This window comes from Lathyrus oleraceus, chromosome 3, assembly GCF_024323335.1.
Source record: "Lathyrus oleraceus cultivar Zhongwan6 chromosome 3, CAAS_Psat_ZW6_1.0, whole genome shotgun sequence".
NCBI lineage: Eukaryota > Viridiplantae > Streptophyta > Magnoliopsida > Fabales > Fabaceae > Lathyrus > Lathyrus oleraceus.
In genome coordinates, this window is record NC_066581.1 from 484799980 (window position 1) to 484823738 (window position 23759).

At 38.4% G+C, this 23759-nt stretch overlaps 65 non-coding genes and 1 pseudogene across 65 annotated transcripts; all 66 read right to left on the reverse strand.

Annotated features, from left to right (window-relative positions):
* Nucleotides 1-27: 27 nt before the first annotated feature.
* Nucleotides 28-146, reverse strand: LOC127134655 (5S ribosomal RNA). Its single transcript, XR_007808387.1, has one exon. It is a non-coding gene; the product is annotated as a 5S ribosomal RNA (ribosomal RNA).
* Nucleotides 147-306: 160 nt separating this feature from the next.
* Nucleotides 307-425, reverse strand: LOC127132730 (5S ribosomal RNA). Its single transcript, XR_007806812.1, has one exon. It is a non-coding gene; the product is annotated as a 5S ribosomal RNA (ribosomal RNA).
* Nucleotides 426-586: 161 nt separating this feature from the next.
* On the reverse strand, nt 587-705 carry LOC127132741 (5S ribosomal RNA). Its single transcript, XR_007806823.1, has one exon. It is a non-coding gene; the product is annotated as a 5S ribosomal RNA (ribosomal RNA).
* A 161-nt stretch (nt 706-866) lies between these two features.
* LOC127132753 (5S ribosomal RNA) lies at nt 867-985 on the reverse strand. The gene has a single exon (XR_007806833.1). It is a non-coding gene; the product is annotated as a 5S ribosomal RNA (ribosomal RNA).
* Nucleotides 986-1146: 161 nt separating this feature from the next.
* Nucleotides 1147-1265, reverse strand: LOC127134544 (5S ribosomal RNA). The gene has a single exon (XR_007808280.1). It is a non-coding gene; the product is annotated as a 5S ribosomal RNA (ribosomal RNA).
* A 161-nt stretch (nt 1266-1426) lies between these two features.
* Nucleotides 1427-1545, reverse strand: LOC127132765 (5S ribosomal RNA). Its single transcript, XR_007806844.1, has one exon. It is a non-coding gene; the product is annotated as a 5S ribosomal RNA (ribosomal RNA).
* Nucleotides 1546-1705: 160 nt separating this feature from the next.
* LOC127132777 (5S ribosomal RNA) lies at nt 1706-1824 on the reverse strand. Its single transcript, XR_007806850.1, has one exon. It is a non-coding gene; the product is annotated as a 5S ribosomal RNA (ribosomal RNA).
* A 161-nt stretch (nt 1825-1985) lies between these two features.
* LOC127132790 (5S ribosomal RNA) lies at nt 1986-2104 on the reverse strand. Its single transcript, XR_007806852.1, has one exon. It is a non-coding gene; the product is annotated as a 5S ribosomal RNA (ribosomal RNA).
* A 159-nt stretch (nt 2105-2263) lies between these two features.
* Nucleotides 2264-2382, reverse strand: LOC127134524 (5S ribosomal RNA). The gene has a single exon (XR_007808261.1). It is a non-coding gene; the product is annotated as a 5S ribosomal RNA (ribosomal RNA).
* Nucleotides 2383-2543: 161 nt separating this feature from the next.
* LOC127132801 (5S ribosomal RNA) lies at nt 2544-2662 on the reverse strand. Its single transcript, XR_007806853.1, has one exon. It is a non-coding gene; the product is annotated as a 5S ribosomal RNA (ribosomal RNA).
* A 161-nt stretch (nt 2663-2823) lies between these two features.
* Nucleotides 2824-2942, reverse strand: LOC127132813 (5S ribosomal RNA). The gene has a single exon (XR_007806854.1). It is a non-coding gene; the product is annotated as a 5S ribosomal RNA (ribosomal RNA).
* A 160-nt stretch (nt 2943-3102) lies between these two features.
* On the reverse strand, nt 3103-3221 carry LOC127132825 (5S ribosomal RNA). The gene has a single exon (XR_007806856.1). It is a non-coding gene; the product is annotated as a 5S ribosomal RNA (ribosomal RNA).
* Nucleotides 3222-3382: 161 nt separating this feature from the next.
* LOC127132836 (5S ribosomal RNA) lies at nt 3383-3501 on the reverse strand. Its single transcript, XR_007806857.1, has one exon. It is a non-coding gene; the product is annotated as a 5S ribosomal RNA (ribosomal RNA).
* A 159-nt stretch (nt 3502-3660) lies between these two features.
* LOC127134560 (5S ribosomal RNA) lies at nt 3661-3779 on the reverse strand. The gene has a single exon (XR_007808295.1). It is a non-coding gene; the product is annotated as a 5S ribosomal RNA (ribosomal RNA).
* A 160-nt stretch (nt 3780-3939) lies between these two features.
* On the reverse strand, nt 3940-4058 carry LOC127132847 (5S ribosomal RNA). The gene has a single exon (XR_007806858.1). It is a non-coding gene; the product is annotated as a 5S ribosomal RNA (ribosomal RNA).
* Nucleotides 4059-4218: 160 nt separating this feature from the next.
* LOC127132852 (5S ribosomal RNA) lies at nt 4219-4337 on the reverse strand. Its single transcript, XR_007806859.1, has one exon. It is a non-coding gene; the product is annotated as a 5S ribosomal RNA (ribosomal RNA).
* A 160-nt stretch (nt 4338-4497) lies between these two features.
* On the reverse strand, nt 4498-4616 carry LOC127132853 (5S ribosomal RNA). The gene has a single exon (XR_007806860.1). It is a non-coding gene; the product is annotated as a 5S ribosomal RNA (ribosomal RNA).
* A 161-nt stretch (nt 4617-4777) lies between these two features.
* LOC127132855 (5S ribosomal RNA) lies at nt 4778-4896 on the reverse strand. Its single transcript, XR_007806861.1, has one exon. It is a non-coding gene; the product is annotated as a 5S ribosomal RNA (ribosomal RNA).
* A 161-nt stretch (nt 4897-5057) lies between these two features.
* Nucleotides 5058-5176, reverse strand: LOC127132856 (5S ribosomal RNA). Its single transcript, XR_007806862.1, has one exon. It is a non-coding gene; the product is annotated as a 5S ribosomal RNA (ribosomal RNA).
* Nucleotides 5177-5337: 161 nt separating this feature from the next.
* On the reverse strand, nt 5338-5456 carry LOC127132858 (5S ribosomal RNA). Its single transcript, XR_007806864.1, has one exon. It is a non-coding gene; the product is annotated as a 5S ribosomal RNA (ribosomal RNA).
* Nucleotides 5457-5709: 253 nt separating this feature from the next.
* On the reverse strand, nt 5710-5821 carry LOC127132742 (uncharacterized; annotated as a pseudogene).
* Nucleotides 5822-5985: 164 nt separating this feature from the next.
* LOC127132859 (5S ribosomal RNA) lies at nt 5986-6104 on the reverse strand. Its single transcript, XR_007806865.1, has one exon. It is a non-coding gene; the product is annotated as a 5S ribosomal RNA (ribosomal RNA).
* A 161-nt stretch (nt 6105-6265) lies between these two features.
* Nucleotides 6266-6384, reverse strand: LOC127132860 (5S ribosomal RNA). Its single transcript, XR_007806866.1, has one exon. It is a non-coding gene; the product is annotated as a 5S ribosomal RNA (ribosomal RNA).
* A 161-nt stretch (nt 6385-6545) lies between these two features.
* On the reverse strand, nt 6546-6664 carry LOC127132861 (5S ribosomal RNA). The gene has a single exon (XR_007806867.1). It is a non-coding gene; the product is annotated as a 5S ribosomal RNA (ribosomal RNA).
* A 161-nt stretch (nt 6665-6825) lies between these two features.
* On the reverse strand, nt 6826-6944 carry LOC127132862 (5S ribosomal RNA). The gene has a single exon (XR_007806868.1). It is a non-coding gene; the product is annotated as a 5S ribosomal RNA (ribosomal RNA).
* Nucleotides 6945-7105: 161 nt separating this feature from the next.
* Nucleotides 7106-7224, reverse strand: LOC127132863 (5S ribosomal RNA). The gene has a single exon (XR_007806869.1). It is a non-coding gene; the product is annotated as a 5S ribosomal RNA (ribosomal RNA).
* A 161-nt stretch (nt 7225-7385) lies between these two features.
* LOC127132864 (5S ribosomal RNA) lies at nt 7386-7504 on the reverse strand. Its single transcript, XR_007806870.1, has one exon. It is a non-coding gene; the product is annotated as a 5S ribosomal RNA (ribosomal RNA).
* A 160-nt stretch (nt 7505-7664) lies between these two features.
* LOC127134545 (5S ribosomal RNA) lies at nt 7665-7783 on the reverse strand. The gene has a single exon (XR_007808281.1). It is a non-coding gene; the product is annotated as a 5S ribosomal RNA (ribosomal RNA).
* Nucleotides 7784-7943: 160 nt separating this feature from the next.
* On the reverse strand, nt 7944-8062 carry LOC127132865 (5S ribosomal RNA). Its single transcript, XR_007806871.1, has one exon. It is a non-coding gene; the product is annotated as a 5S ribosomal RNA (ribosomal RNA).
* A 159-nt stretch (nt 8063-8221) lies between these two features.
* Nucleotides 8222-8340, reverse strand: LOC127134575 (5S ribosomal RNA). Its single transcript, XR_007808309.1, has one exon. It is a non-coding gene; the product is annotated as a 5S ribosomal RNA (ribosomal RNA).
* Nucleotides 8341-8499: 159 nt separating this feature from the next.
* Nucleotides 8500-8618, reverse strand: LOC127134615 (5S ribosomal RNA). Its single transcript, XR_007808349.1, has one exon. It is a non-coding gene; the product is annotated as a 5S ribosomal RNA (ribosomal RNA).
* A 161-nt stretch (nt 8619-8779) lies between these two features.
* On the reverse strand, nt 8780-8898 carry LOC127132867 (5S ribosomal RNA). The gene has a single exon (XR_007806873.1). It is a non-coding gene; the product is annotated as a 5S ribosomal RNA (ribosomal RNA).
* A 161-nt stretch (nt 8899-9059) lies between these two features.
* Nucleotides 9060-9178, reverse strand: LOC127132877 (5S ribosomal RNA). Its single transcript, XR_007806883.1, has one exon. It is a non-coding gene; the product is annotated as a 5S ribosomal RNA (ribosomal RNA).
* Nucleotides 9179-9338: 160 nt separating this feature from the next.
* Nucleotides 9339-9457, reverse strand: LOC127134583 (5S ribosomal RNA). The gene has a single exon (XR_007808319.1). It is a non-coding gene; the product is annotated as a 5S ribosomal RNA (ribosomal RNA).
* A 161-nt stretch (nt 9458-9618) lies between these two features.
* On the reverse strand, nt 9619-9737 carry LOC127132885 (5S ribosomal RNA). The gene has a single exon (XR_007806890.1). It is a non-coding gene; the product is annotated as a 5S ribosomal RNA (ribosomal RNA).
* A 160-nt stretch (nt 9738-9897) lies between these two features.
* On the reverse strand, nt 9898-10016 carry LOC127134525 (5S ribosomal RNA). Its single transcript, XR_007808262.1, has one exon. It is a non-coding gene; the product is annotated as a 5S ribosomal RNA (ribosomal RNA).
* Nucleotides 10017-10175: 159 nt separating this feature from the next.
* On the reverse strand, nt 10176-10294 carry LOC127134562 (5S ribosomal RNA). Its single transcript, XR_007808297.1, has one exon. It is a non-coding gene; the product is annotated as a 5S ribosomal RNA (ribosomal RNA).
* A 161-nt stretch (nt 10295-10455) lies between these two features.
* LOC127132897 (5S ribosomal RNA) lies at nt 10456-10574 on the reverse strand. Its single transcript, XR_007806900.1, has one exon. It is a non-coding gene; the product is annotated as a 5S ribosomal RNA (ribosomal RNA).
* A 159-nt stretch (nt 10575-10733) lies between these two features.
* Nucleotides 10734-10852, reverse strand: LOC127134597 (5S ribosomal RNA). Its single transcript, XR_007808332.1, has one exon. It is a non-coding gene; the product is annotated as a 5S ribosomal RNA (ribosomal RNA).
* A 160-nt stretch (nt 10853-11012) lies between these two features.
* On the reverse strand, nt 11013-11131 carry LOC127132908 (5S ribosomal RNA). The gene has a single exon (XR_007806913.1). It is a non-coding gene; the product is annotated as a 5S ribosomal RNA (ribosomal RNA).
* Nucleotides 11132-11291: 160 nt separating this feature from the next.
* On the reverse strand, nt 11292-11410 carry LOC127132920 (5S ribosomal RNA). The gene has a single exon (XR_007806924.1). It is a non-coding gene; the product is annotated as a 5S ribosomal RNA (ribosomal RNA).
* A 160-nt stretch (nt 11411-11570) lies between these two features.
* LOC127132931 (5S ribosomal RNA) lies at nt 11571-11689 on the reverse strand. The gene has a single exon (XR_007806935.1). It is a non-coding gene; the product is annotated as a 5S ribosomal RNA (ribosomal RNA).
* Nucleotides 11690-11850: 161 nt separating this feature from the next.
* Nucleotides 11851-11969, reverse strand: LOC127132943 (5S ribosomal RNA). The gene has a single exon (XR_007806946.1). It is a non-coding gene; the product is annotated as a 5S ribosomal RNA (ribosomal RNA).
* Nucleotides 11970-12129: 160 nt separating this feature from the next.
* On the reverse strand, nt 12130-12248 carry LOC127134585 (5S ribosomal RNA). The gene has a single exon (XR_007808321.1). It is a non-coding gene; the product is annotated as a 5S ribosomal RNA (ribosomal RNA).
* A 161-nt stretch (nt 12249-12409) lies between these two features.
* On the reverse strand, nt 12410-12528 carry LOC127132955 (5S ribosomal RNA). The gene has a single exon (XR_007806957.1). It is a non-coding gene; the product is annotated as a 5S ribosomal RNA (ribosomal RNA).
* A 161-nt stretch (nt 12529-12689) lies between these two features.
* Nucleotides 12690-12808, reverse strand: LOC127134586 (5S ribosomal RNA). The gene has a single exon (XR_007808322.1). It is a non-coding gene; the product is annotated as a 5S ribosomal RNA (ribosomal RNA).
* Nucleotides 12809-12969: 161 nt separating this feature from the next.
* LOC127132966 (5S ribosomal RNA) lies at nt 12970-13088 on the reverse strand. The gene has a single exon (XR_007806968.1). It is a non-coding gene; the product is annotated as a 5S ribosomal RNA (ribosomal RNA).
* Nucleotides 13089-13249: 161 nt separating this feature from the next.
* LOC127132977 (5S ribosomal RNA) lies at nt 13250-13368 on the reverse strand. The gene has a single exon (XR_007806979.1). It is a non-coding gene; the product is annotated as a 5S ribosomal RNA (ribosomal RNA).
* A 160-nt stretch (nt 13369-13528) lies between these two features.
* Nucleotides 13529-13647, reverse strand: LOC127132989 (5S ribosomal RNA). Its single transcript, XR_007806990.1, has one exon. It is a non-coding gene; the product is annotated as a 5S ribosomal RNA (ribosomal RNA).
* A 161-nt stretch (nt 13648-13808) lies between these two features.
* Nucleotides 13809-13927, reverse strand: LOC127133001 (5S ribosomal RNA). The gene has a single exon (XR_007807002.1). It is a non-coding gene; the product is annotated as a 5S ribosomal RNA (ribosomal RNA).
* Nucleotides 13928-14087: 160 nt separating this feature from the next.
* Nucleotides 14088-14206, reverse strand: LOC127134587 (5S ribosomal RNA). Its single transcript, XR_007808323.1, has one exon. It is a non-coding gene; the product is annotated as a 5S ribosomal RNA (ribosomal RNA).
* A 161-nt stretch (nt 14207-14367) lies between these two features.
* On the reverse strand, nt 14368-14486 carry LOC127134570 (5S ribosomal RNA). The gene has a single exon (XR_007808305.1). It is a non-coding gene; the product is annotated as a 5S ribosomal RNA (ribosomal RNA).
* A 159-nt stretch (nt 14487-14645) lies between these two features.
* LOC127134649 (5S ribosomal RNA) lies at nt 14646-14764 on the reverse strand. Its single transcript, XR_007808381.1, has one exon. It is a non-coding gene; the product is annotated as a 5S ribosomal RNA (ribosomal RNA).
* Nucleotides 14765-14925: 161 nt separating this feature from the next.
* Nucleotides 14926-15044, reverse strand: LOC127133013 (5S ribosomal RNA). Its single transcript, XR_007807013.1, has one exon. It is a non-coding gene; the product is annotated as a 5S ribosomal RNA (ribosomal RNA).
* A 161-nt stretch (nt 15045-15205) lies between these two features.
* LOC127133025 (5S ribosomal RNA) lies at nt 15206-15324 on the reverse strand. Its single transcript, XR_007807024.1, has one exon. It is a non-coding gene; the product is annotated as a 5S ribosomal RNA (ribosomal RNA).
* A 160-nt stretch (nt 15325-15484) lies between these two features.
* LOC127134589 (5S ribosomal RNA) lies at nt 15485-15603 on the reverse strand. The gene has a single exon (XR_007808324.1). It is a non-coding gene; the product is annotated as a 5S ribosomal RNA (ribosomal RNA).
* Nucleotides 15604-15764: 161 nt separating this feature from the next.
* LOC127134571 (5S ribosomal RNA) lies at nt 15765-15883 on the reverse strand. Its single transcript, XR_007808306.1, has one exon. It is a non-coding gene; the product is annotated as a 5S ribosomal RNA (ribosomal RNA).
* Nucleotides 15884-16044: 161 nt separating this feature from the next.
* LOC127134590 (5S ribosomal RNA) lies at nt 16045-16163 on the reverse strand. The gene has a single exon (XR_007808325.1). It is a non-coding gene; the product is annotated as a 5S ribosomal RNA (ribosomal RNA).
* Nucleotides 16164-16324: 161 nt separating this feature from the next.
* On the reverse strand, nt 16325-16443 carry LOC127134564 (5S ribosomal RNA). The gene has a single exon (XR_007808299.1). It is a non-coding gene; the product is annotated as a 5S ribosomal RNA (ribosomal RNA).
* A 161-nt stretch (nt 16444-16604) lies between these two features.
* Nucleotides 16605-16723, reverse strand: LOC127133037 (5S ribosomal RNA). The gene has a single exon (XR_007807034.1). It is a non-coding gene; the product is annotated as a 5S ribosomal RNA (ribosomal RNA).
* A 161-nt stretch (nt 16724-16884) lies between these two features.
* Nucleotides 16885-17003, reverse strand: LOC127133049 (5S ribosomal RNA). Its single transcript, XR_007807044.1, has one exon. It is a non-coding gene; the product is annotated as a 5S ribosomal RNA (ribosomal RNA).
* A 161-nt stretch (nt 17004-17164) lies between these two features.
* On the reverse strand, nt 17165-17283 carry LOC127134599 (5S ribosomal RNA). The gene has a single exon (XR_007808334.1). It is a non-coding gene; the product is annotated as a 5S ribosomal RNA (ribosomal RNA).
* Nucleotides 17284-17444: 161 nt separating this feature from the next.
* LOC127134609 (5S ribosomal RNA) lies at nt 17445-17563 on the reverse strand. The gene has a single exon (XR_007808344.1). It is a non-coding gene; the product is annotated as a 5S ribosomal RNA (ribosomal RNA).
* Nucleotides 17564-17723: 160 nt separating this feature from the next.
* On the reverse strand, nt 17724-17842 carry LOC127134546 (5S ribosomal RNA). Its single transcript, XR_007808282.1, has one exon. It is a non-coding gene; the product is annotated as a 5S ribosomal RNA (ribosomal RNA).
* A 161-nt stretch (nt 17843-18003) lies between these two features.
* LOC127133061 (5S ribosomal RNA) lies at nt 18004-18122 on the reverse strand. Its single transcript, XR_007807056.1, has one exon. It is a non-coding gene; the product is annotated as a 5S ribosomal RNA (ribosomal RNA).
* Nucleotides 18123-18282: 160 nt separating this feature from the next.
* LOC127134547 (5S ribosomal RNA) lies at nt 18283-18401 on the reverse strand. The gene has a single exon (XR_007808283.1). It is a non-coding gene; the product is annotated as a 5S ribosomal RNA (ribosomal RNA).
* Nucleotides 18402-23759: the final 5358 nt, after the last annotated feature.

The following is a 23759-nucleotide window of genomic DNA, read 5'->3' on the forward strand; positions in this document are numbered from 1 at the left end:
TACAAGTATTTAAAAAATCGCAAAAAAGAGGTGCAACACAAGGACTTCCCAGGAGGTCACCCATCCTAGTACTACTCTCGCCCAAGCACGCTTAACTGCGGAGTTCTGATGGGATCCGGTGCATTAGTGCTGGTATGATCGCACCTGATATCGAATGCGCTTTAATTGTATATATTTTATTTCTTTCACTTATTAACGGCAAAACAGACATAATTAACGCTGAAATATTTGTTTTCTCCTACTTCTTTCGATTCTTTTACGCCGATTAACAAAAATAGATACAAGTATTTAAAAAATCGCAAAAAAGAGGTGCAACACAAGGACTTCCCAGGAGGTCACCCATCCTAGTACTACTCTCGCCCAAGCACGCTTAACTGCGGAGTTCTGATGGGATCCGGTGCATTAGTGCTGGTATGATCGCACCTGATATCGAATGCGCTTTAATTGTATATATTTTATTTCTTTCACTTATTAACGGCAAAACAGACATAATTAACGCTGAAATATTTGTTTTCTCCTACTTCTTTCCATTCTTTTACGCCGATTAACAAAAATAGATACAAGTATTTAAAAAATCCCAAAAAAAGAGGTGCAACACAAGGACTTCCCAGGAGGTCACCCATCCTAGTACTACTCTCGCCCAAGCACGCTTAACTGCGGAGTTCTGATGGGATCCGGTGCATTAGTGCTGGTATGATCGCACCTGATATCGAATGCGCTTTAATTGTATATATTTTATTTCTTTCACTTATTAACGGCAAAACAGACATAATTAACGCTGAAATATTTGTTTTCTCCTACTTCTTTCCATTCTTTTACGCCGATTAACAAAAATAGATACAAGTATTTAAAAAATCCCAAAAAAAGAGGTGCAACACAAGGACTTCCCAGGAGGTCACCCATCCTAGTACTACTCTCGCCCAAGCACGCTTAACTGCGGAGTTCTGATGGGATCCGGTGCATTAGTGCTGGTATGATCGCACCTGATATCGAATGCGCTTTAATTGTATATATTTTATTTCTTTCACTTATTAACGGCAAAACAGACATAATTAACGCTGAAATATTTGTTTTCTCCTACTTCTTTCCATTCTTTTACGCCGATTAACAAAAATAGATACAAGTATTTAAAAAATCGCAAAAAAAGAGGTGCAACACAAGGACTTCCCAGGAGGTCACCCATCCTAGTACTACTCTCGCCCAAGCACGCTTAACTGCGGAGTTCTGATGGGATCCGGTGCATTAGTGCTGGTATGATCACACCTGATATCGAATGCGCTTTAATTGTATATATTTTATTTCTTTCACTTATTAACGGCAAAACAGACATAATTAACGCTGAAATATTTGTTTTCTCCTACTTCTTTCCATTCTTTTACGCCGATTAACAAAAATAGATACAAGTATTTAAAAAATCCCAAAAAAAGAGGTGCAACACAAGGACTTCCCAGGAGGTCACCCATCCTAGTACTACTCTCGCCCAAGCACGCTTAACTGCGGAGTTCTGATGGGATCCGGTGCATTAGTGCTGGTATGATCGCACCTGATATCGAATGCGCTTTAATTGTATATATTTTATTTCTTTCACTTATTAACGGCAAAACAGACATAATTAACGCTGAAATATTTGTTTTCTCCTACTTCTTTCGATTCTTTTACGCCGATTAACAAAAATAGATACAAGTATTTAAAAAATCGCAAAAAAGAGGTGCAACACAAGGACTTCCCAGGAGGTCACCCATCCTAGTACTACTCTCGCCCAAGCACGCTTAACTGCGGAGTTCTGATGGGATCCGGTGCATTAGTGCTGGTATGATCGCACCTGATATCGAATGCGCTTTAATTGTATATATTTTATTTCTTTCACTTATTAACGGCAAAACAGACATAATTAACGCTGAAATATTTGTTTTCTCCTACTTCTTTCCATTCTTTTACGCCGATTAACAAAAATAGATACAAGTATTTAAAAAATCCCAAAAAAAGAGGTGCAACACAAGGACTTCCCAGGAGGTCACCCATCCTAGTACTACTCTCGCCCAAGCACGCTTAACTGCGGAGTTCTGATGGGATCCGGTGCATTAGTGCTGGTATGATCGCACCTGATATCGAATGCGCTTTAATTGTATATATTTTATTTCTTTCACTTATTAACGGCAAAACAGACATAATTAACGCTGAAATATTTGTTTTCTCCTACTTCTTTCCATTCTTTTACGCCGATTAACAAAAATAGATACAAGTATTTAAAAAATCGCAAAAAAAGGTGCAACACAAGGACTTCCCAGGAGGTCACCCATCCTAGTACTACTCTCGCCCAAGCACGCTTAACTGCGGAGTTCTGATGGGATCCGGTGCATTAGTGCTGGTATGATCGCACCTGATATCGAATGCGCTTTAATTGTATATATTTTATTTCTTTCACTTATTAACGGCAAAACAGACATAATTAACGCTGAAATATTTGTTTTCTCCTACTTCTTTCCATTCTTTTACGCCGATTAACAAAAATAGATACAAGTATTTAAAAAATCCCAAAAAAAGAGGTGCAACACAAGGACTTCCCAGGAGGTCACCCATCCTAGTACTACTCTCGCCCAAGCACGCTTAACTGCGGAGTTCTGATGGGATCCGGTGCATTAGTGCTGGTATGATCGCACCTGATATCGAATGCGCTTTAATTGTATATATTTTATTTCTTTCACTTATTAACGGCAAAACAGACATAATTAACGCTGAAATATTTGTTTTCTCCTACTTCTTTCCATTCTTTTACGCCGATTAACAAAAATAGATACAAGTATTTAAAAAATCGCAAAAAAAGAGGTGCAACACAAGGACTTCCCAGGAGGTCACCCATCCTAGTACTACTCTCGCCCAAGCACGCTTAACTGCGGAGTTCTGATGGGATCCGGTGCATTAGTGCTGGTATGATCGCACCTGATATCGAATGCGCTTTAATTGTATATATTTTATTTCTTTCACTTATTAACGGCAAAACAGACATAATTAACGCTGAAATATTTGTTTTCTCCTACTTCTTTCGATTCTTTTACGCCGATTAACAAAAATAGATACAAGTATTTAAAAAATCGCAAAAAAGAGGTGCAACACAAGGACTTCCCAGGAGGTCACCCATCCTAGTACTACTCTCGCCCAAGCACGCTTAACTGCGGAGTTCTGATGGGATCCGGTGCATTAGTGCTGGTATGATCGCACCTGATATCGAATGCGCTTTAATTGTATATATTTTATTTCTTTCACTTATTAACGGCAAAACAGACATAATTAACGCTGAAATATTTGTTTTCTCCTACTTCTTTCCATTCTTTTACGCCGATTAACAAAAATAGATACAAGTATTTAAAAAATCCCAAAAAAAGAGGTGCAACACAAGGACTTCCCAGGAGGTCACCCATCCTAGTACTACTCTCGCCCAAGCACGCTTAACTGCGGAGTTCTGATGGGATCCGGTGCATTAGTGCTGGTATGATCGCACCTGATATCGAATGCGCTTTAATTGTATATATTTTATTTCTTTCACTTATTAACGGCAAAACAGACATAATTAACGCTGAAATATTTGTTTTCTCCTACTTCTTTCCATTCTTTTACGCCGATTAACAAAAATAGATACAAGTATTTAAAAAATCGCAAAAAAAGGTGCAACACAAGGACTTCCCAGGAGGTCACCCATCCTAGTACTACTCTCGCCCAAGCACGCTTAACTGCGGAGTTCTGATGGGATCCGGTGCATTAGTGCTGGTATGATCACACCTGATATCGAATGCGCTTTAATTGTATATATTTTATTTCTTTCACTTATTAACGGCAAAACAGACATAATTAACGCTGAAATATTTGTTTTCTCCTACTTCTTTCCATTCTTTTACGCCGATTAACAAAAATAGATACAAGTATTTAAAAAATCCCAAAAAAGAGGTGCAACACAAGGACTTCCCAGGAGGTCACCCATCCTAGTACTACTCTCGCCCAAGCACGCTTAACTGCGGAGTTCTGATGGGATCCGGTGCATTAGTGCTGGTATGATCGCACCTGATATCGAATGCGCTTTAATTGTATATATTTTATTTCTTTCACTTATTAACGGCAAAACAGACATAATTAACGCTGAAATATTTGTTTTCTCCTACTTCTTTCCATTCTTTTACGCCGATTAACAAAAATAGATACAAGTATTTAAAAAATCGCAAAAAAGAGGTGCAACACAAGGACTTCCCAGGAGGTCACCCATCCTAGTACTACTCTCGCCCAAGCACGCTTAACTGCGGAGTTCTGATGGGATCCGGTGCATTAGTGCTGGTATGATCGCACCTGATATCGAATGCGCTTTAATTGTATATATTTTATTTCTTTCACTTATTAACGGCAAAACAGACATAATTAACGCTGAAATATTTGTTTTCTCCTACTTCTTTCGATTCTTTTACGCCGATTAACAAAAATAGATACAAGTATTTAAAAAATCGCAAAAAAGAGGTGCAACACAAGGACTTCCCAGGAGGTCACCCATCCTAGTACTACTCTCGCCCAAGCACGCTTAACTGCGGAGTTCTGATGGGATCCGGTGCATTAGTGCTGGTATGATCGCACCTGATATCGAATGCGCTTTAATTGTATATATTTTATTTCTTTCACTTATTAACGGCAAAACAGACATAATTAACGCTGAAATATTTGTTTTCTCCTACTTCTTTCCATTCTTTTACGCCGATTAACAAAAATAGATACAAGTATTTAAAAAATCCCAAAAAAAGAGGTGCAACACAAGGACTTCCCAGGAGGTCACCCATCCTAGTACTACTCTCGCCCAAGCACGCTTAACTGCGGAGTTCTGATGGGATCCGGTGCATTAGTGCTGGTATGATCGCACCTGATATCGAATGCGCTTTAATTGTATATATTTTATTTCTTTCACTTATTAACGGCAAAACAGACATAATTAACGCTGAAATATTTGTTTTCTCCTACTTCTTTCCATTCTTTTACGCCGATTAACAAAAATAGATACAAGTATTTAAAAAATCCCAAAAAAAGAGGTGCAACACAAGGACTTCCCAGGAGGTCACCCATCCTAGTACTACTCTCGCCCAAGCACGCTTAACTGCGGAGTTCTGATGGGATCCGGTGCATTAGTGCTGGTATGATCGCACCTGATATCGAATGCGCTTTAATTGTATATATTTTATTTCTTTCACTTATTAACGGCAAAACAGACATAATTAACGCTGAAATATTTGTTTTCTCCTACTTCTTTCCATTCTTTTACGCCGATTAACAAAAATAGATACAAGTATTTAAAAAATCGCAAAAAAAGAGGTGCAACACAAGGACTTCCCAGGAGGTCACCCATCCTAGTACTACTCTCGCCCAAGCACGCTTAACTGCGGAGTTCTGATGGGATCCGGTGCATTAGTGCTGGTATGATCGCACCTGATATCGAATGCGCTTTAATTGTATATATTTTATTTCTTTCACTTATTAACGGCAAAACAGACATAATTAACGCTGAAATATTTGTTTTCTCCTACTTCTTTCCATTCTTTTACGCCGATTAACAAAAATAGATACAAGTATTTAAAAAATCCCAAAAAAAGAGGTGCAACACAAGGACTTCCCAGGAGGTCACCCATCCTAGTACAACTCTCGCCCAAGCACGCTTAACTGCGGAGTTCTGATGGGATCCGGTGCAACACAAGGACTTCCCAGGAGGTCACCCATCCTAGTACTACTCTCGCCCAAGCACGCTTAACTGCGGAGTTCTGATGGGATCCGGTGCATTAGTGCTGGTATGATCGCACCTGATATCGAATGCGCTTTAATTGTATATATTTTATTTCTTTCACTTATTAACGGCAAAACAGACATAATTAACGCTGAAATATTTGTTTTCTCCTACTTCTTTCCATTCTTTTACGCCGATTAACAAAAATAGATACAAGTATTTAAAAACTCGCAAAAAAAGAGGTGCAACACAAGGACTTCCCAGGAGGTCACCCATCCTAGTACTACTCTCGCCCAAGCACGCTTAACTGCGGAGTTCTGATGGGATCCGGTGCATTAGTGCTGGTATGATCGCACCTGATATCGAATGCGCTTTAATTGTATGTATTTTATTTCTTTCACTTATTAACGGCAAAACAGACATAATTAACGCTGAAATATTTGTTTTCTCCTACTTCTTTCCATTCTTTTACGCCGATTAACAAAAATAGATACAAGTATTTAAAAAATCCCAAAAAAAGAGGTGCAACACAAGGACTTCCCAGGAGGTCACCCATCCTAGTACTACTCTCGCCCAAGCACGCTTAACTGCGGAGTTCTGATGGGATCCGGTGCATTAGTGCTGGTATGATCGCACCTGATATCGAATGCGCTTTAATTGTATGTATTTTATTTCTTTCACTTATTAACGGCAAAACAGACATAATTAACGCTGAAATATTTGTTTTCTCCTACTTCTTTCCATTCTTTTACGCCGATTAACAAAAATAGATACAAGTATTTAAAAAATCCCAAAAAAAGAGGTGCAACACAAGGACTTCCCAGGAGGTCACCCATCCTAGTACTACTCTCGCCCAAGCACGCTTAACTGCGGAGTTCTGATGGGATCCGGTGCATTAGTGCTGGTATGATCGCACCTGATATCGAATGCGCTTTAATTGTATATATTTTATTTCTTTCACTTATTAACGGCAAAACAGACATAATTAACGCTGAAATATTTGTTTTCTCCTACTTCTTTCCATTCTTTTACGCCGATTAACAAAAATAGATACAAGTATTTAAAAAATCCCAAAAAAAGAGGTGCAACACAAGGACTTCCCAGGAGGTCACCCATCCTAGTACTACTCTCGCCCAAGCACGCTTAACTGCGGAGTTCTGATGGGATCCGGTGCATTAGTGCTGGTATGATCGCACCTGATATCGAATGCGCTTTAATTGTATATATTTTATTTCTTTCACTTATTAACGGCAAAACAGACATAATTAACGCTGAAATATTTGTTTTCTCCTACTTCTTTCCATTCTTTTACGCCGATTAACAAAAATAGATACAAGTATTTAAAAAATCGCAAAAAAAGAGGTGCAACACAAGGACTTCCCAGGAGGTCACCCATCCTAGTACTACTCTCGCCCAAGCACGCTTAACTGCGGAGTTCTGATGGGATCCGGTGCATTAGTGCTGGTATGATCGCACCTGATATCGAATGCGCTTTAATTGTATATATTTTATTTCTTTCACTTATTAACGGCAAAACAGACATAATTAACGCTGAAATATTTGTTTTCTCCTACTTCTTTCCATTCTTTTACGCCGATTAACAAAAATAGATACAAGTATTTAAAAAATCGCAAAAAAAGAGGTGCAACACAAGGACTTCCCAGGAGGTCACCCATCCTAGTACTACTCTCGCCCAAGCACGCTTAACTGCGGAGTTCTGATGGGATCCGGTGCATTAGTGCTGGTATGATCGCACCTGATATCGAATGCGCTTTAATTGTATATATTTTATTTCTTTCACTTATTAACGGCAAAACAGACATAATTAACGCTGAAATATTTGTTTTCTCCTACTTCTTTCGATTCTTTTACGCCGATTAACAAAAATAGATACAAGTATTTAAAAAATCGCAAAAAAGAGGTGCAACACAAGGACTTCCCAGGAGGTCACCCATCCTAGTACTACTCTCGCCCAAGCACGCTTAACTGCGGAGTTCTGATGGGATCCGGTGCATTAGTGCTGGTATGATCACACCTGATATCGAATGCGCTTTAATTGTATATATTTTATTTCTTTCACTTATTAACGGCAAAACAGACATAATTAACGCTGAAATATTTGTTTTCTCCTACTTCTTTCCATTCTTTTACGCCGATTAACAAAATAGATACAAGTATTTAAAAAATCGCAAAAAAAGAGGTGCAACACAAGGACTTCCCAGGAGGTCACCCATCCTAGTACTACTCTCGCCCAAGCACGCTTAACTGCGGAGTTCTGATGGGATCCGGTGCATTAGTGCTGGTATGATCGCACCTGATATCGAATGCGCTTTAATTGTATGTATTTTATTTCTTTCACTTATTAACGGCAAAACAGACATAATTAACGCTGAAATATTTGTTTTCTCCTACTTCTTTCGATTCTTTTACGCCGATTAACAAAAATAGATACAAGTATTTAAAAAATCGCAAAAAAAGGTGCAACACAAGGACTTCCTAGGAGGTCACCCATCCTAGTACTACTCTCGCCCAAGCACGCTTAACTGCGGAGTTCTGATGGGATCCGGTGCATTAGTGCTGGTATGATCGCACCTGATATCGAATGCGCTTTAATTGTATATATTTTATTTCTTTCACTTATTAACGGCAAAACAGACATAATTAACGCTGAAATATTTGTTTTCTCCTACTTCTTTCGATTCTTTTACGCCGATTAACAAAAATAGATACAAGTATTTAAAAAATCGCAAAAAATGGTGCAACACAAGGACTTCCCAGGAGGTCACCCATCCTAGTACTACTCTCGCCCAAGCACGCTTAACTGCAGAGTTCTGATGGGATCCGGTGCATTAGTGCTGGTATGATCGCACCTGATATCGAATGCGCTTTAATTGTATATATTTTATTTCTTTCACTTATTAACGGCAAAACAGACATAATTAACGCTGAAATATTTGTTTTCTCCTACTTCTTTCCATTCTTTTACGCCGATTAACAAAAATAGATACAAGTATTTAAAAAATCCCAAAAAAAGAGGTGCAACACAAGGACTTCCCAGGAGGTCACCCATCCTAGTACTACTCTCGCCCAAGCACGCTTAACTGCGGAGTTCTGATGGGATCCGGTGCATTAGTGCTGGTATGATCGCACCTGATATCGAATGCGCTTTAATTGTATATATTTTATTTCTTTCACTTATTAACGGCAAAACAGACATAATTAACGCTGAAATATTTGTTTTCTCCTACTTCTTTCCATTCTTTTACGCCGATTAACAAAAATAGATACAAGTATTTAAAAAATCGCAAAAAAAGAGGTGCAACACAAGGACTTCCCAGGAGGTCACCCATCCTAGTACTACTCTCGCCCAAGCACGCTTAACTGCGGAGTTCTGATGGGATCCGGTGCATTAGTGCTGGTATGATCGCACCTGATATCGAATGCGCTTTAATTGTATATATTTTATTTCTTTCACTTATTAACGGCAAAACAGACATAATTAACGCTGAAATATTTGTTTTCTCCTACTTCTTTCGATTCTTTTACGCCGATTAACAAAAATAGATACAAGTATTTAAAAAATCGCAAAAAAGAGGTGCAACACAAGGACTTCCCAGGAGGTCACCCATCCTAGTACTACTCTCGCCCAAGCACGCTTAACTGCAGAGTTCTGATGGGATCCGGTGCATTAGTGCTGGTATGATCACACCTGATATCGAATGCGCTTTAATTGTATATATTTTATTTCTTTCACTTATTAACGGCAAAACAGACATAATTAACGCTGAAATATTTGTTTTCTCCTACTTCTTTCCATTCTTTTACGCCGATTAACAAAAATAGATACAAGTATTTAAAAAATCGCAAAAAAAGAGGTGCAACACAAGGACTTCCCAGGAGGTCACCCATCCTAGTACTACTCTCGCCCAAGCACGCTTAACTGCGGAGTTCTGATGGGATCCGGTGCATTAGTGCTGGTATGATCGCACCTGATATCGAATGCGCTTTAATTGTATATATTTTATTTCTTTCACTTATTAACGGCAAAACAGACATAATTAACGCTGAAATATTTGTTTTCTCCTACTTCTTTCGATTCTTTTACGCCGATTAACAAAAATAGATACAAGTATTTAAAAAATCGCAAAAAAAAGGTGCAACACAAGGACTTCCCAGGAGGTCACCCATCCTAGTACTACTCTCGCCCAAGCACGCTTAACTGCGGAGTTCTGATGGGATCCGGTGCATTAGTGCTGGTATGATCGCACCTGATATCGAATGCGCTTTAATTGTATATATTTTATTTCTTTCACTTATTAACGGCAAAACAGACATAATTAACGCTGAAATATTTGTTTTCTCCTACTTCTTTCGATTCTTTTACGCCGATTAACAAAAATAGATACAAGTATTTAAAAAATCGCAAAAAAAGGTGCAACACAAGGACTTCCCAGGAGGTCACCCATCCTAGTACTACTCTCGCCCAAGCACGCTTAACTGCGGAGTTCTGATGGGATCCGGTGCATTAGTGCTGGTATGATCACACCTGATATCGAATGCGCTTTAATTGTATATATTTTATTTCTTTCACTTATTAACGGCAAAACAGACATAATTAACGCTGAAATATTTGTTTTCTCCTACTTCTTTCCATTCTTTTACGCCGATTAACAAAAATAGATACAAGTATTTAAAAAATCCCAAAAAAAGAGGTGCAACACAAGGACTTCCCAGGAGGTCACCCATCCTAGTACTACTCTCGCCCAAGCACGCTTAACTGCGGAGTTCTGATGGGATCCGGTGCATTAGTGCTGGTATGATCGCACCTGATATCGAATGCGCTTTAATTGTATATATTTTATTTCTTTCACTTATTAACGGCAAAACAGACATAATTAACGCTGAAATATTTGTTTTCTCCTACTTCTTTCGATTCTTTTACGCCGATTAACAAAAATAGATACAAGTATTTAAAAAATCGCAAAAAAAGGTGCAACACAAGGACTTCCCAGGAGGTCACCCATCCTAGTACTACTCTCGCCCAAGCACGCTTAACTGCAGAGTTCTGATGGGATCCGGTGCATTAGTGCTGGTATGATCACACCTGATATCGAATGCGCTTTAATTGTATATATTTTATTTCTTTCACTTATTAACGGCAAAACAGACATAATTAACGCTGAAATATTTGTTTTCTCCTACTTCTTTCCATTCTTTTACGCCGATTAACAAAAATAGATACAAGTATTTAAAAAATCCCAAAAAAGAGGTGCAACACAAGGACTTCCCAGGAGGTCACCCATCCTAGTACTACTCTCGCCCAAGCACGCTTAACTGCGGAGTTCTGATGGGATCCGGTGCATTAGTGCTGGTATGATCGCACCTGATATCGAATGCGCTTTAATTGTATATATTTTATTTCTTTCACTTATTAACGGCAAAACAGACATAATTAACGCTGAAATATTTGTTTTCTCCTACTTCTTTCCATTCTTTTACGCCGATTAACAAAAATAGATACAAGTATTTAAAAATCGCAAAAAAAGAGGTGCAACACAAGGACTTCCCAGGAGGTCACCCATCCTAGTACTACTCTCGCCCAAGCACGCTTAACTGCGGAGTTCTGATGGGATCCGGTGCATTAGTGCTGGTATGATCGCACCTGATATCGAATGCGCTTTAATTGTATATATTTTATTTCTTTCACTTATTAACGGCAAAACAGACATAATTAACGCTGAAATATTTGTTTTCTCCTACTTCTTTCGATTCTTTTACGCCGATTAACAAAAATAGATACAAGTATTTAAAAAATCGCAAAAAAGAGGTGCAACACAAGGACTTCCCAGGAGGTCACCCATCCTAGTACTACTCTCGCCCAAGCACGCTTAACTGCGGAGTTCTGATGGGATCCGGTGCATTAGTGCTGGTATGATCGCACCTGATATCGAATGCGCTTTAATTGTATATATTTTATTTCTTTCACTTATTAACGGCAAAACAGACATAATTAACGCTGAAATATTTGTTTTCTCCTACTTCTTTCCATTCTTTTACGCCGATTAACAAAAATAGATACAAGTATTTAAAAAATCGCAAAAAAAGAGGTGCAACACAAGGACTTCCCAGGAGGTCACCCATCCTAGTACTACTCTCGCCCAAGCACGCTTAACTGCGGAGTTCTGATGGGATCCGGTGCATTAGTGCTGGTATGATCGCACCTGATATCGAATGCGCTTTAATTGTATATATTTTATTTCTTTCACTTATTAACGGCAAAACAGACATAATTAACGCTGAAATATTTGTTTTCTCCTACTTCTTTCGATTCTTTTACGCCGATTAACAAAAATAGATACAAGTATTTAAAAAATCGCAAAAAAGAGGTGCAACACAAGGACTTCCCAGGAGGTCACCCATCCTAGTACTACTCTCGCCCAAGCACGCTTAACTGCAGAGTTCTGATGGGATCCGGTGCATTAGTGCTGGTATGATCACACCTGATATCGAATGCGCTTTAATTGTATATATTTTATTTCTTTCACTTATTAACGGCAAAACAGACATAATTAACGCTGAAATATTTGTTTTCTCCTACTTCTTTCCATTCTTTTACGCCGATTAACAAAAATAGATACAAGTATTTAAAAAATCGCAAAAAAAGAGGTGCAACACAAGGACTTCCCAGGAGGTCACCCATCCTAGTACTACTCTCGCCCAAGCACGCTTAACTGCGGAGTTCTGATGGGATCCGGTGCATTAGTGCTGGTATGATCGCACCTGATATCGAATGCGCTTTAATTGTATATATTTTATTTCTTTCACTTATTAACGGCAAAACAGACATAATTAACGCTGAAATATTTGTTTTCTCCTACTTCTTTCCATTCTTTTACGCCGATTAACAAAAATAGATACAAGTATTTAAAAAATCGCAAAAAAAGAGGTGCAACACAAGGACTTCCCAGGAGGTCACCCATCCTAGTACTACTCTCGCCCAAGCACGCTTAACTGCAGAGTTCTGATGGGATCCGGTGCATTAGTGCTGGTATGATCACACCTGATATCGAATGCGCTTTAATTGTATATATTTTATTTCTTTCACTTATTAACGGCAAAACAGACATAATTAACGCTGAAATATTTGTTTTCTCCTACTTCTTTCCATTCTTTTACGCCGATTAACAAAAATAGATACAAGTATTTAAAAAATCCCAAAAAAAGAGGTGCAACACAAGGACTTCCCAGGAGGTCACCCATCCTAGTACTACTCTCGCCCAAGCACGCTTAACTGCGGAGTTCTGATGGGATCCGGTGCATTAGTGCTGGTATGATCGCACCTGATATCGAATGCGCTTTAATTGTATGTATTTTATTTCTTTCACTTATTAACGGCAAAACAGACATAATTAACGCTGAAATATTTGTTTTCTCCTACTTCTTTCCATTCTTTTACGCCGATTAACAAAAATAGATACAAGTATTTAAAAAATCCCAAAAAAAGAGGTGCAACACAAGGACTTCCCAGGAGGTCACCCATCCTAGTACTACTCTCGCCCAAGCACGCTTAACTGCGGAGTTCTGATGGGATCCGGTGCATTAGTGCTGGTATGATCGCACCTGATATCGAATGCGCTTTAATTGTATGTATTTTATTTCTTTCACTTATTAACGGCAAAACAGACATAATTAACGCTGAAATATTTGTTTTCTCCTACTTCTTTCCATTCTTTTACGCCGATTAACAAAAATAGATACAAGTATTTAAAAAATCCCAAAAAAGAGGTGCAACACAAGGACTTCCCAGGAGGTCACCCATCCTAGTACTACTCTCGCCCAAGCACGCTTAACTGCGGAGTTCTGATGGGATCCGGTGCATTAGTGCTGGTATGATCGCACCTGATATCGAATGCGCTTTAATTGTATGTATTTTATTTCTTTCACTTATTAACGGCAAAACAGACATAATTAACGCTGAAATATTTGTTTTCTCCTACTTCTTTCCATTCTTTTACGCCGATTAACAAAAATAGATACAAGTATTTAAAAAATCGCAAAAAAAGAGGTGCAACACAAGGACTTCCCAGGAGGTCACCCATCCTAGTACTACTCTCGCCCAAGCACGCTTAACTGCGGAGTTCTGATGGGATCCGGTGCATTAGTGCTGGTATGATCGCACCTGATATCGAATGCGCTTTAATTGTATATATTTTATTTCTTTCACTTATTAACGGCAAAACAGACATAATTAACGCTGAAATATTTGTTTTCTCCTACTTCTTTCGATTCTTTTACGCCGATTAACAAAAATAGATACAAGTATTTAAAAAATCGCAAAAAAGAGGTGCAACACAAGGACTTCCCAGGAGGTCACCCATCCTAGTACTACTCTCGCCCAAGCACGCTTAACTGCAGAGTTCTGATGGGATCCGGTGCATTAGTGCTGGTATGATCACACCTGATATCGAATGCGCTTTAATTGTATATATTTTATTTCTTTCACTTATTAACGGCAAAACAGACATAATTAACGCTGAAATATTTGTTTTCTCCTACTTCTTTCCATTCTTTTACGCCGATTAACAAAAATAGATACAAGTATTTAAAAAATCCCAAAAAAAGAGGTGCAACACAAGGACTTCCCAGGAGGTCACCCATCCTAGTACTACTCTCGCCCAAGCACGCTTAACTGCGGAGTTCTGATGGGATCCGGTGCATTAGTGCTGATATGATCGCACCTGATATCGAATGCGCTTTAATTGTATATATTTTATTTCTTTCACTTATTAACGGCAAAACAGACATAATTAACGCTGAAATATTTGTTTTCTCCTACTTCTTTCCATTCTTTTACGCCGATTAACAAAAATAGATACAAGTATTTAAAAAATCGCAAAAAAAGGTGCAACACAAGGACTTCCTAGGAGGTCACCCATCCTAGTACTACTCTCGCCCAAGCACGCTTAACTGCAGAGTTCTGATGGGATCCGGTGCATTAGTGCTAGTATGATCACACCTGATATCGAATGCGCTTTAATTGTATATATTTTATTTATTTCATTTATTAACGGCAAAACAGACATAATTAACGCTGAAATATTTGTTTTCTCCTACTTCTTTCCATTCTTTTACGCCGATTAACAAAAATAGATACAAGTATTTAAAAAATCCCAAAAAAAGAGGTGCAACACAAGGACTTCCCAGGAGGTCACCCATCCTAGTACTACTCTCGCCCAAGCACGCTTAACTGCGGAGTTCTGATGGGATCCGGTGCATTAGTGCTGGTATGATCGCACCTGATATCGAATGCGCTTTAATTGTATATATTTTATTTCTTTCACTTATTAACGGCAAAACAGACATAATTAACGCTGAAATATTTGTTTTCTCCTACTTCTTTCCATTCTTTTACGCCGATTAACAAAAATAGATACAAGTATTTAAAAACTCGCAAAAAAAGAGGTGCAACACAAGGACTTCCCAGGAGGTCACCCATCCTAGTACTACTCTCGCCCAAGCACGCTTAACTGCGGAGTTCTGATGGGATCCGGTGCATTAGTGCTGGTATGATCGCACCTGATATCGAATGCGCTTTAATTGTATATATTTTATTTCTTTCACTTATTAACGGCAAAACAGACATAATTAACGCTGAAATATTTGTTTTCTCCTACTTCTTTCGATTCTTTTACGCCGATTAACAAAAATAGATACAAGTATTTAAAAAATCGCAAAAAAGAGGTGCAACACAAGGACTTCCCAGGAGGTCACCCATCCTAGTACTACTCTCGCCCAAGCACGCTTAACTGCAGAGTTCTGATGGGATCCGGTGCATTAGTGCTGGTATGATCACACCTGATATCGAATGCGCTTTAATTGTATATATTTTATTTCTTTCACTTATTAACGGCAAAACAGAAATAATTAACGCTGAAATATTTGTTTTCTCCTACTTCTTTCTATTCTTTTACGCCGATTAACAAAAATAGATACAAGTATTTAAAAACTCGCAAAAAAAGAGGTGCAACACAAGGACTTCCCAGGAGGTCACCCATCCTAGTACTACTCTCGCCCAAGCACGCTTAACTGCGGAGTTCTGATGGGATCCGGTGCATTAGTGCTGATATGATCGCACCTGATATCGAATGCGCTTTAATTGTATATATTTTATTTCTTTCACTTATTAACGGCAAAACAGACATAATTAACGCTGAAATATTTGTTTTCTCCTACTTCTTTCCATTCTTTTACGCCGATTAACAAAAATAGATACAAGTATTTAAAAACTCGCAAAAAAAGAGGTGCAACACAAGGACTTCCCAGGAGGTCACCCATCCTAGTACTACTCTCGCCCAAGCACGCTTAACTGCAGAGTTCTGATGGGATCCGGTGCATTAGTGCTGGTATGATCACACCTGATATCGAATGCGCTTTAATTGTATGTATTTTATTTCTTTCACTTATTAACGGCAAAACAGACATAATTAACGCTGAAATATTTGTTTTCTCCTACTTCTTTCCATTCTTTTACGCCGATTAACAAAAATAGATACAAGTATTTAAAAAATCCCAAAAAAAGAGGTGCAACACAAGGACTTCCCAGGAGGTCACCCATCCTAGTACAACTCTCGCCCAAGCACGCTTAACTGCGGAGTTCTGATGGGATCCGGTGCATTAGTGCTGGTATGATCGCACCTGATATCGAATGCGCTTTAATTGTATGTATTTTATTTCTTTCACTTATTAACGGCAAAACAGACATAATTAACGCTGAAATATTTGTTTTCTCCTACTTCTTTCCATTCTTTTACGCCGATTAACAAAAATAGATACAAGTATTTAAAAAATCCCAAAAAAAGAGGTGCAACACAAGGACTTCCCAGGAGGTCACCCATCCTAGTACTACTCTCGCCCAAGCACGCTTAACTGCGGAGTTCTGATGGGATCCGGTGCATTAGTGCTGGTATGATCGCACCTGATATCGAATGCGCTTTAATTGTATGTATTTTATTTCTTTCACTTATTAACGGCAAAACAGACATAATTAACGCTGAAATATTTGTTTTCTCCTACTTCTTTCCATTCTTTTACGCCGATTAACAAAAATAGATACAAGTATTTAAAAAATCCCAAAAAAAGAGGTGCAACACAAGGACTTCCCAGGAGGTCACCCATCCTAGTACTACTCTCGCCCAAGCACGCTTAACTGCGGAGTTCTGATGGGATCCGGTGCATTAGTGCTGGTATGATCGCACCTGATATCGAATGCGCTTTAATTGTATGTATTTTATTTCTTTCACTTATTAACGGCAAAACAGACATAATTAACGCTGAAATATTTGTTTTCTCCTACTTCTTTCCATTCTTTTACGCCGATTAACAAAAATAGATACAAGTATTTAAAAAATCCCAAAAAAAGAGGTGCAACACAAGGACTTCCCAGGAGGTCACCCATCCTAGTACTACTCTCGCCCAAGCACGCTTAACTGCGGAGTTTTGATGGGATCCGGTGCATTAGTGCTGGTATGATCGCACCTGATATCGAATGCGCTTTAATTGTATATATTTTATTTCTTTCACTTATTAACGGCAAAACAGACATAATTAACGCTGAAATATTTGTTTTCTCCTACTTCTTTCTATTCTTTTACGCCGATTAACAAAAATAGATACAAGTATTTAAAAACTCGCAAAAAAAGAGGTGCAACACAAGGACTTCCCAGGAGGTCACCCATCCTAGTACTACTCTCGCCCAAGCACGCTTAACTGCAGAGTTCTGATGGAATCCGGTGCATTAGTGCTGGTATGATCGCACCTGATATCGAATGCGCTTTAATTGTATATATTTTATTTCTTTCACTTATTAACGGCAAAACAGACATAATTAACGCTGAAATATTTGTTTTCTCCTACTTCTTTCCATTCTTTTACGCCGATTAACAAAAATAGATACAAGTATTTAAAAAATCGCAAAAAAGAGGTGCAACACAAGGACTTCCCAGGAGGTCACCCATCCTAGTACTACTCTCGCCCAAGCACGCTTAACTGCGGAGTTCTGATGGGATCCGGTGCATTAGTGCTGGTATGATCACACCTGATATCGAATGCGCTTTAATTGTATATATTTTATTTCTTTCACTTATTAACGGCAAAACAGACATAATTAACGTTGAAATATTTGTTTTCTCCTACTTCTTTCCATTCTTTTACGCCGATTAACAAAAATAGATACAAGTATTTAAAAAATCGCAAAAAAAGAGGTGCAACACAAGGACTTCCCAGGAGGTCACCCATCCTAGTACTACTCTCGCCCAAGCACGCTTAACTGCGGAGTTCTGATGGGATCCGGTGCATTAGTGCTGGTATGATCGCACCTGATATCGAATGCGCTTTAATTGTATATATTTTATTTCTTTCACTTATTAACGGCAAAACAGACATAATTAACGCTGAAATATTTGTTTTCTCCTACTTCTTTCGATTCTTTTACGCCGATTAACAAAAATAGATACAAGTATTTAAAAAATCGCAAAAAAGAGGTGCAACACAAGGACTTCCCAGGAGGTCACCCATCCTAGTACTACTCTCGCCCAAGCACGCTTAACTGCGGAGTTCTGATGGGATCCGGTGCATTAGTGCTGGTATGATCACACCTGATATCAAATGCGCTTTAATTGTATATATTTTATTTCTTTCACTTATTAACGGCAAAACAGACATAATTAACGCTGGAATATTTGTTTTCTCCTACTTCTTTCCATTCTTTTACGCCGATTAACAAAAATAGATACAAGTATTTAAAAAATCGCAAAAAGAGGTGCAACACAAGGACTTCCCAGGAGGTCACCCATCCTAGTACTACTCTCGCCCAAGCACGCTTAATCGCCAATATTGTGCCTGTGCCAAAGAAAGATGGAAAAGTCTGCATGTATGTTGACTATAGAGATTTGAATAAAGCCAGTCCGAAAGATGATTTCCCTCTGCCACACATTGATATGTTGGTAGATAATACTGCTAAATTCAAAGTCTTTTCGTTTATGGATGGATTTTCTGGATATAATCAGATCAAGATGGCAACCGAAGATATGGAGAAGACCATATTCATTACACCCTTGGGAATATTCTGTTATAGAGTGATGCCTTTCAGTCTAAAGAATGCTGGTGCGACTTACCAGAGAACAATGACTACTCTTTTTCATGATATGATGCATAAAGAGATTGAAGTATATGCCGATGACATGATTGCTAAATCGATTGATGAAGAGGAACATGTTGAGCATTTGTTGAAGCTATTCCAGTGTTTGAGGAAATATAAACTCCGCTTGAATCCCAATAAGTGTACTTTTGGTGTTCGTTATGGTAAGTTGATGGGCTTTATTATCAGTGAGAAGGGTATTGATGTTGATCCTGCCAAGGTCAAAGCAATACAAGAGATGCCTGCTCCCAAAACTAAAAAGCAAGTCAGAGGTTTTCTCGGCCGCTTGAATTATATTTCTAGATTCATTTCACACATGACTGCTGTCGCACCTCGAAAAATGAGAATACGACCTTAAGCGAAGTGCAATCGCACGCTCGCATGATGGACTAAACAGAGTCGCCACCGAACTTTATTTATTCCTAAAAAGGAAAGGGGAAATATCGATAAAACCCAAGAAAAAACGACAATGATTATTGGTCGTCGCAACCAAATCAGGGTTCGGGAGTCGATTACGCAAGGGGAAGGTATTAGCACCCCTCACGTCCGTTGTACTCAACGGGAACCATTAGGTTAGTTGTGTGCGTTAGTGTTAGTTTAAAATGTTAGGCTTTAAGTTATCAGGTGGGAAAGAAAGAAAGGATGAGAGGAGAATGTTTTTTTGGATTTTTTTTTTGATGAAGGACTAAACCTAAGTTTTTTATTAGTGGGTCTGACAAGATTTACAAATCCTGCTCCTACGTATCTCAGATAGAGAAATCAAGACTTACGTAGTTCTGGGTAGAAAATGTTTGTTTGTTGGTCGATTTTAGCGAAAGCTATATTGTATTAATCGACGAAAACATTGTTTTACCCAAAACAGATGAGGAGCGGACATATACCTCACATCGAATGGATTTACAAATCAACATTCGGAAAAACGTCACTTATCTCGACTCAACAATCGTGGCCGAAACATTATTTTGCATCACCTTAAGACAACATATATTTCGTTTATGAAAAGGTTTTTTTGATTAATCGCACGACGGCGAGAAAAGAGTTTGATTGGTTGGGTGTATTTTTGAGTAATGGCGAGAACTTGGATGAGCGAGATATCCATCTCGAATCCTAGTCTCAGGAGTGCACGGTATACACCATGTTCCATTTCCATCTTACTGGAAAAAGTATTTAATAAAGATTAAGTATTTGAGGTTTGATTGAGAAAGGGGTTTGAAGAAACCGCATTGACAATTTTAGACGATGGCGAGAGCTAAGATATGCAAGGCATCCACCTTGAATCTTAATCTCAGGAGTGCACGGTATACACCATGTTCCATTTCCATCTTTATTGAAAAAGTGTTAAGGTAAGAATTAAGTATTTTTTGAGTTTGAAAGACGAGTACTTGTGACTTGCAAGCTCTTACAACTTGGGTCTAATACTCGGGACTACGTCTAGACATTCCACCCAGGCAATCTGTTTCTTCCCAATATTCCTAAGAAAATGGTTCGAATATTTACGAATGTTTTGGAGGGAAGACGAATATTTATAGCTTGCAAGCTCTTACAGCTTGAGTCTAATATTCGGGATTATAACTGGATATTCCATCCAGGATAATCTTTTTCTTCAAATTTTATTAAGAAGATGGTTTGAGATATTTACAGGTGTTTTGGAGAGAAGACGAATATTTATGGCTTGCGAGCTCTTACAGCTTGAGCCTAATATTCGGGATTATAACTGGATATTCCATCCAGGATAATCTTTTTCTTCAAATTTTAAATAAGAAATACGTTTGAATAGAAGGACTAATGTGAATGTTTGAGGTGTTGGTCGATTAAATTGATATGGCGCATGAATTCGTGGAGAACATGTCCAAAAGTAAGCCAGACAAAATAAATAAATAAATAAACAAATTATTTACAACACATTAAAAAAATAAATCGGAGAGAATAAAATCAACAAGCGTAAAAAGGGACTAGATAACAAGGTACAAAATGGTAAGATAAATAATAAGAAATTATAAATTTTTTAAATAACATAGTAAGTATAAAAAATAAAACAAATGGAGATATGCTATTCCCAAGTATCAAACCCATCCCACTAAAGAAAGTGAAATTGCTTCCTCTCCACTCAACCACTTGTGTTCATTTGTTACCTTAATAACAACTTGAATATATAAACAAGAATAGCTTAAAATAAAAATTAAAAAAAAAAAAAACTAGAACGAGATGGTCTGTTGGACTAATCAAAGCCCACAAAAATGGTGAGAGGGATCCCAAAGATCAACCTTAGCCGCCTGGCTGTTGGGTGGGAATAACAACACTTTAATCATCATCAATACCAACAGACAAAAGTTAATAAAAAATTGCAAGAAAAACCAAACGACAGGTGGGCTTTGATTAGATTTTAAATGCTTGTTTTTAAAAATAAATAAAAGAAAAAGGAAATGTAACAAATCCAGAATATTCGTTCGTCTTCCTCACAAAGACAACTCCCACTCTCTCAATCTCACTCGTCTTCTCAACCTCTCGCACCAAACCAAACTCTCGCACCATACTCTCTCTCAATACTCTACTCTCACTCTAAATGCAAAAACCATGGCTTCAAAATAACATCAAACAAGAACGCTCACCTTCGGCGGTGGTTCGACGGCGATGGTGATGCTTGGATATTCCTCTCTTTGCCTCAAAGTTTTTAGGGTTCTCTTCTCTTTCGCCGCTGTCTCCTTTTTTCTCTAGGGTTTTTTCGTCGTCGCCGCTCTCTAACCTCTCTCTCTTCTCTAGGGTTTTTTCCGGCCTCCCTCTGATGGAGGAAAAAGGCTCCTTTTATACTCACCCTGTTTAGGGTTTTGAGCTGGTTACTCAGATCAAAAGGGGTACCCCTGCGAAATCCTTTAGGGTGCTCAGTTTATTTGCCTCATTTTGGTACTTAATCTGGAAAAGGTAATACGATCCTATGCTTTCTTACTTTGAATTCGTCTTGATTCTCTTCTGGGTTGCTTGAGGAATTTTTACCGCTGTGAGTTTACCGGAACATTCATGTGCGGTTTGATGCTTTGCAGTTGTATGACCTAGTTAACATTTTAATGCCTTGTTTGAATGTAGGATAGGCTGCAATGTCTCTGGCTGGTCTTTTGCAAGTCATGCGCATATGGGATAGATTGTTGGATAATGGCTTGCAGCATGGAGGTTTACCTGTCTTGCGCATGAGGTAGCACTGCTACATGGCGCAAACCCAACATTAATGGTGGAAAAGGGATTAGGGTAAGTGTTGAAAGAGTGTAATTGTTGTATTTTCCAAAACTTCTCTTCATTAGCCATTAGTTTTTTCATAACATTCCGCAATTGATTCGTAAGGTTGGATGCCATTGCAGTGCGAGGAGAAAAGATGAAAGAACAACAGTGAAGAAAGGCTCCATAGCTTTGGTGGTGTGAGTGAATGAAACAGAAACCTTGCCAAGACTGATGTTGGTCAACAAGTCTCCCAATGTATGAGCTATAACCAGTGGAAGAATTGCTGCAAACCGTGATCTTCTAATGTTTGGCCTTAGATGTAGATTCAGAATCCAGATCAAATTAATCAAATGAAGCAAAGCCAAATTGAAATGCTGTAACTGCTGCCGGAAATGGACAAACTTTTAGAACCCTAATTCGTTTCCTTTTCCTTCAACGCTGAAAACCTTGTATCGTTGTGTACTGAACTTTGAACTCTATTTCTGTTGAATCTGTAGGTAAAGCTCTCCGAGATTAAAGTTGCTAGTTTTTACTGCGTGCCATGGGAGCCAGAGGAGTAATTGCAGACAAGTGGTCTATGAGAGTTCTTTGGGCTTGTGCTAATTGAAGTGCTGCTCTTGCTGGTTGTGTGTTCTGAGTGCAACAGGTTTTGGATCGTACCATGCATTTCGATCTGCGGCGATACCAAACTTATCAATTGCCATTCTTACCAGCATTATTGCAGGGGAAGAAAATAGGATAGTTGATAACAGTTTCCTATACAAAGAGTTGAGTATATCTATCATAGGCTTCATCATCTTTGTTATGGTCATTGCAACGTTCTTGATAATCTTGGACAACGACATGTAAAGTTCAACAATTGGATTTTTTCTAATAGAACCAATGTCTTTTTCATTTCATTATCTTGTCTTGGTTGATTCTCTTTACTCTTTGCAAGAGAAAAAACCTTCATCCTCTAAAGCATCATTGAAATCATCATCATCTTCGGAAAATGCCGGTTGACCATTACTGCTACTGTTTTTTCTTTAGGATTTTCTTTGATTGTGATTGTTTAAACCAGGCTTAATTTGATAATTTGGTTGTACAGGTTTTACCATGTTTGCATTAGAACCTTGACTTAAGATTGCCACAGCAGGCTAAGCCATAGGAGTCGCTGGTGCAAAACTGAGCTTGCAATTGAATCCACTGATTGATGACACTGACTTGATTTTTTTAGAGAAATACATTGGAGCACCAACAACAGCAGGAAGAATTTGAACCAACGGTGAAGAAATCAGTAATTGAGTCAGATTTTTTTGAAAGTACTTTTGAAGCATCAGCAACATTTTGTTCGCTCTTGTCATTAGGTATAGTAATTGCAGCTGATGGAATGACGTGTTTTCCAGATTTGTGTTCATGAACACAAATGCAAATCGAGTGAAGGCTTAAATCCGAATGAAATCTGAACCGAGTTGTTGAGAGGGAACTAAGTGAGAGAGTGACCGAGTTTGGGTGTAAAATCGAGATAACTTCACATTACTTCTTTATTGCTTTAATTTTTGAGAATTGAGATTGTAAGAGATGACTTGTTGTTATTGCTTTATTTCTTCCAGCATGAGCTTACAATGA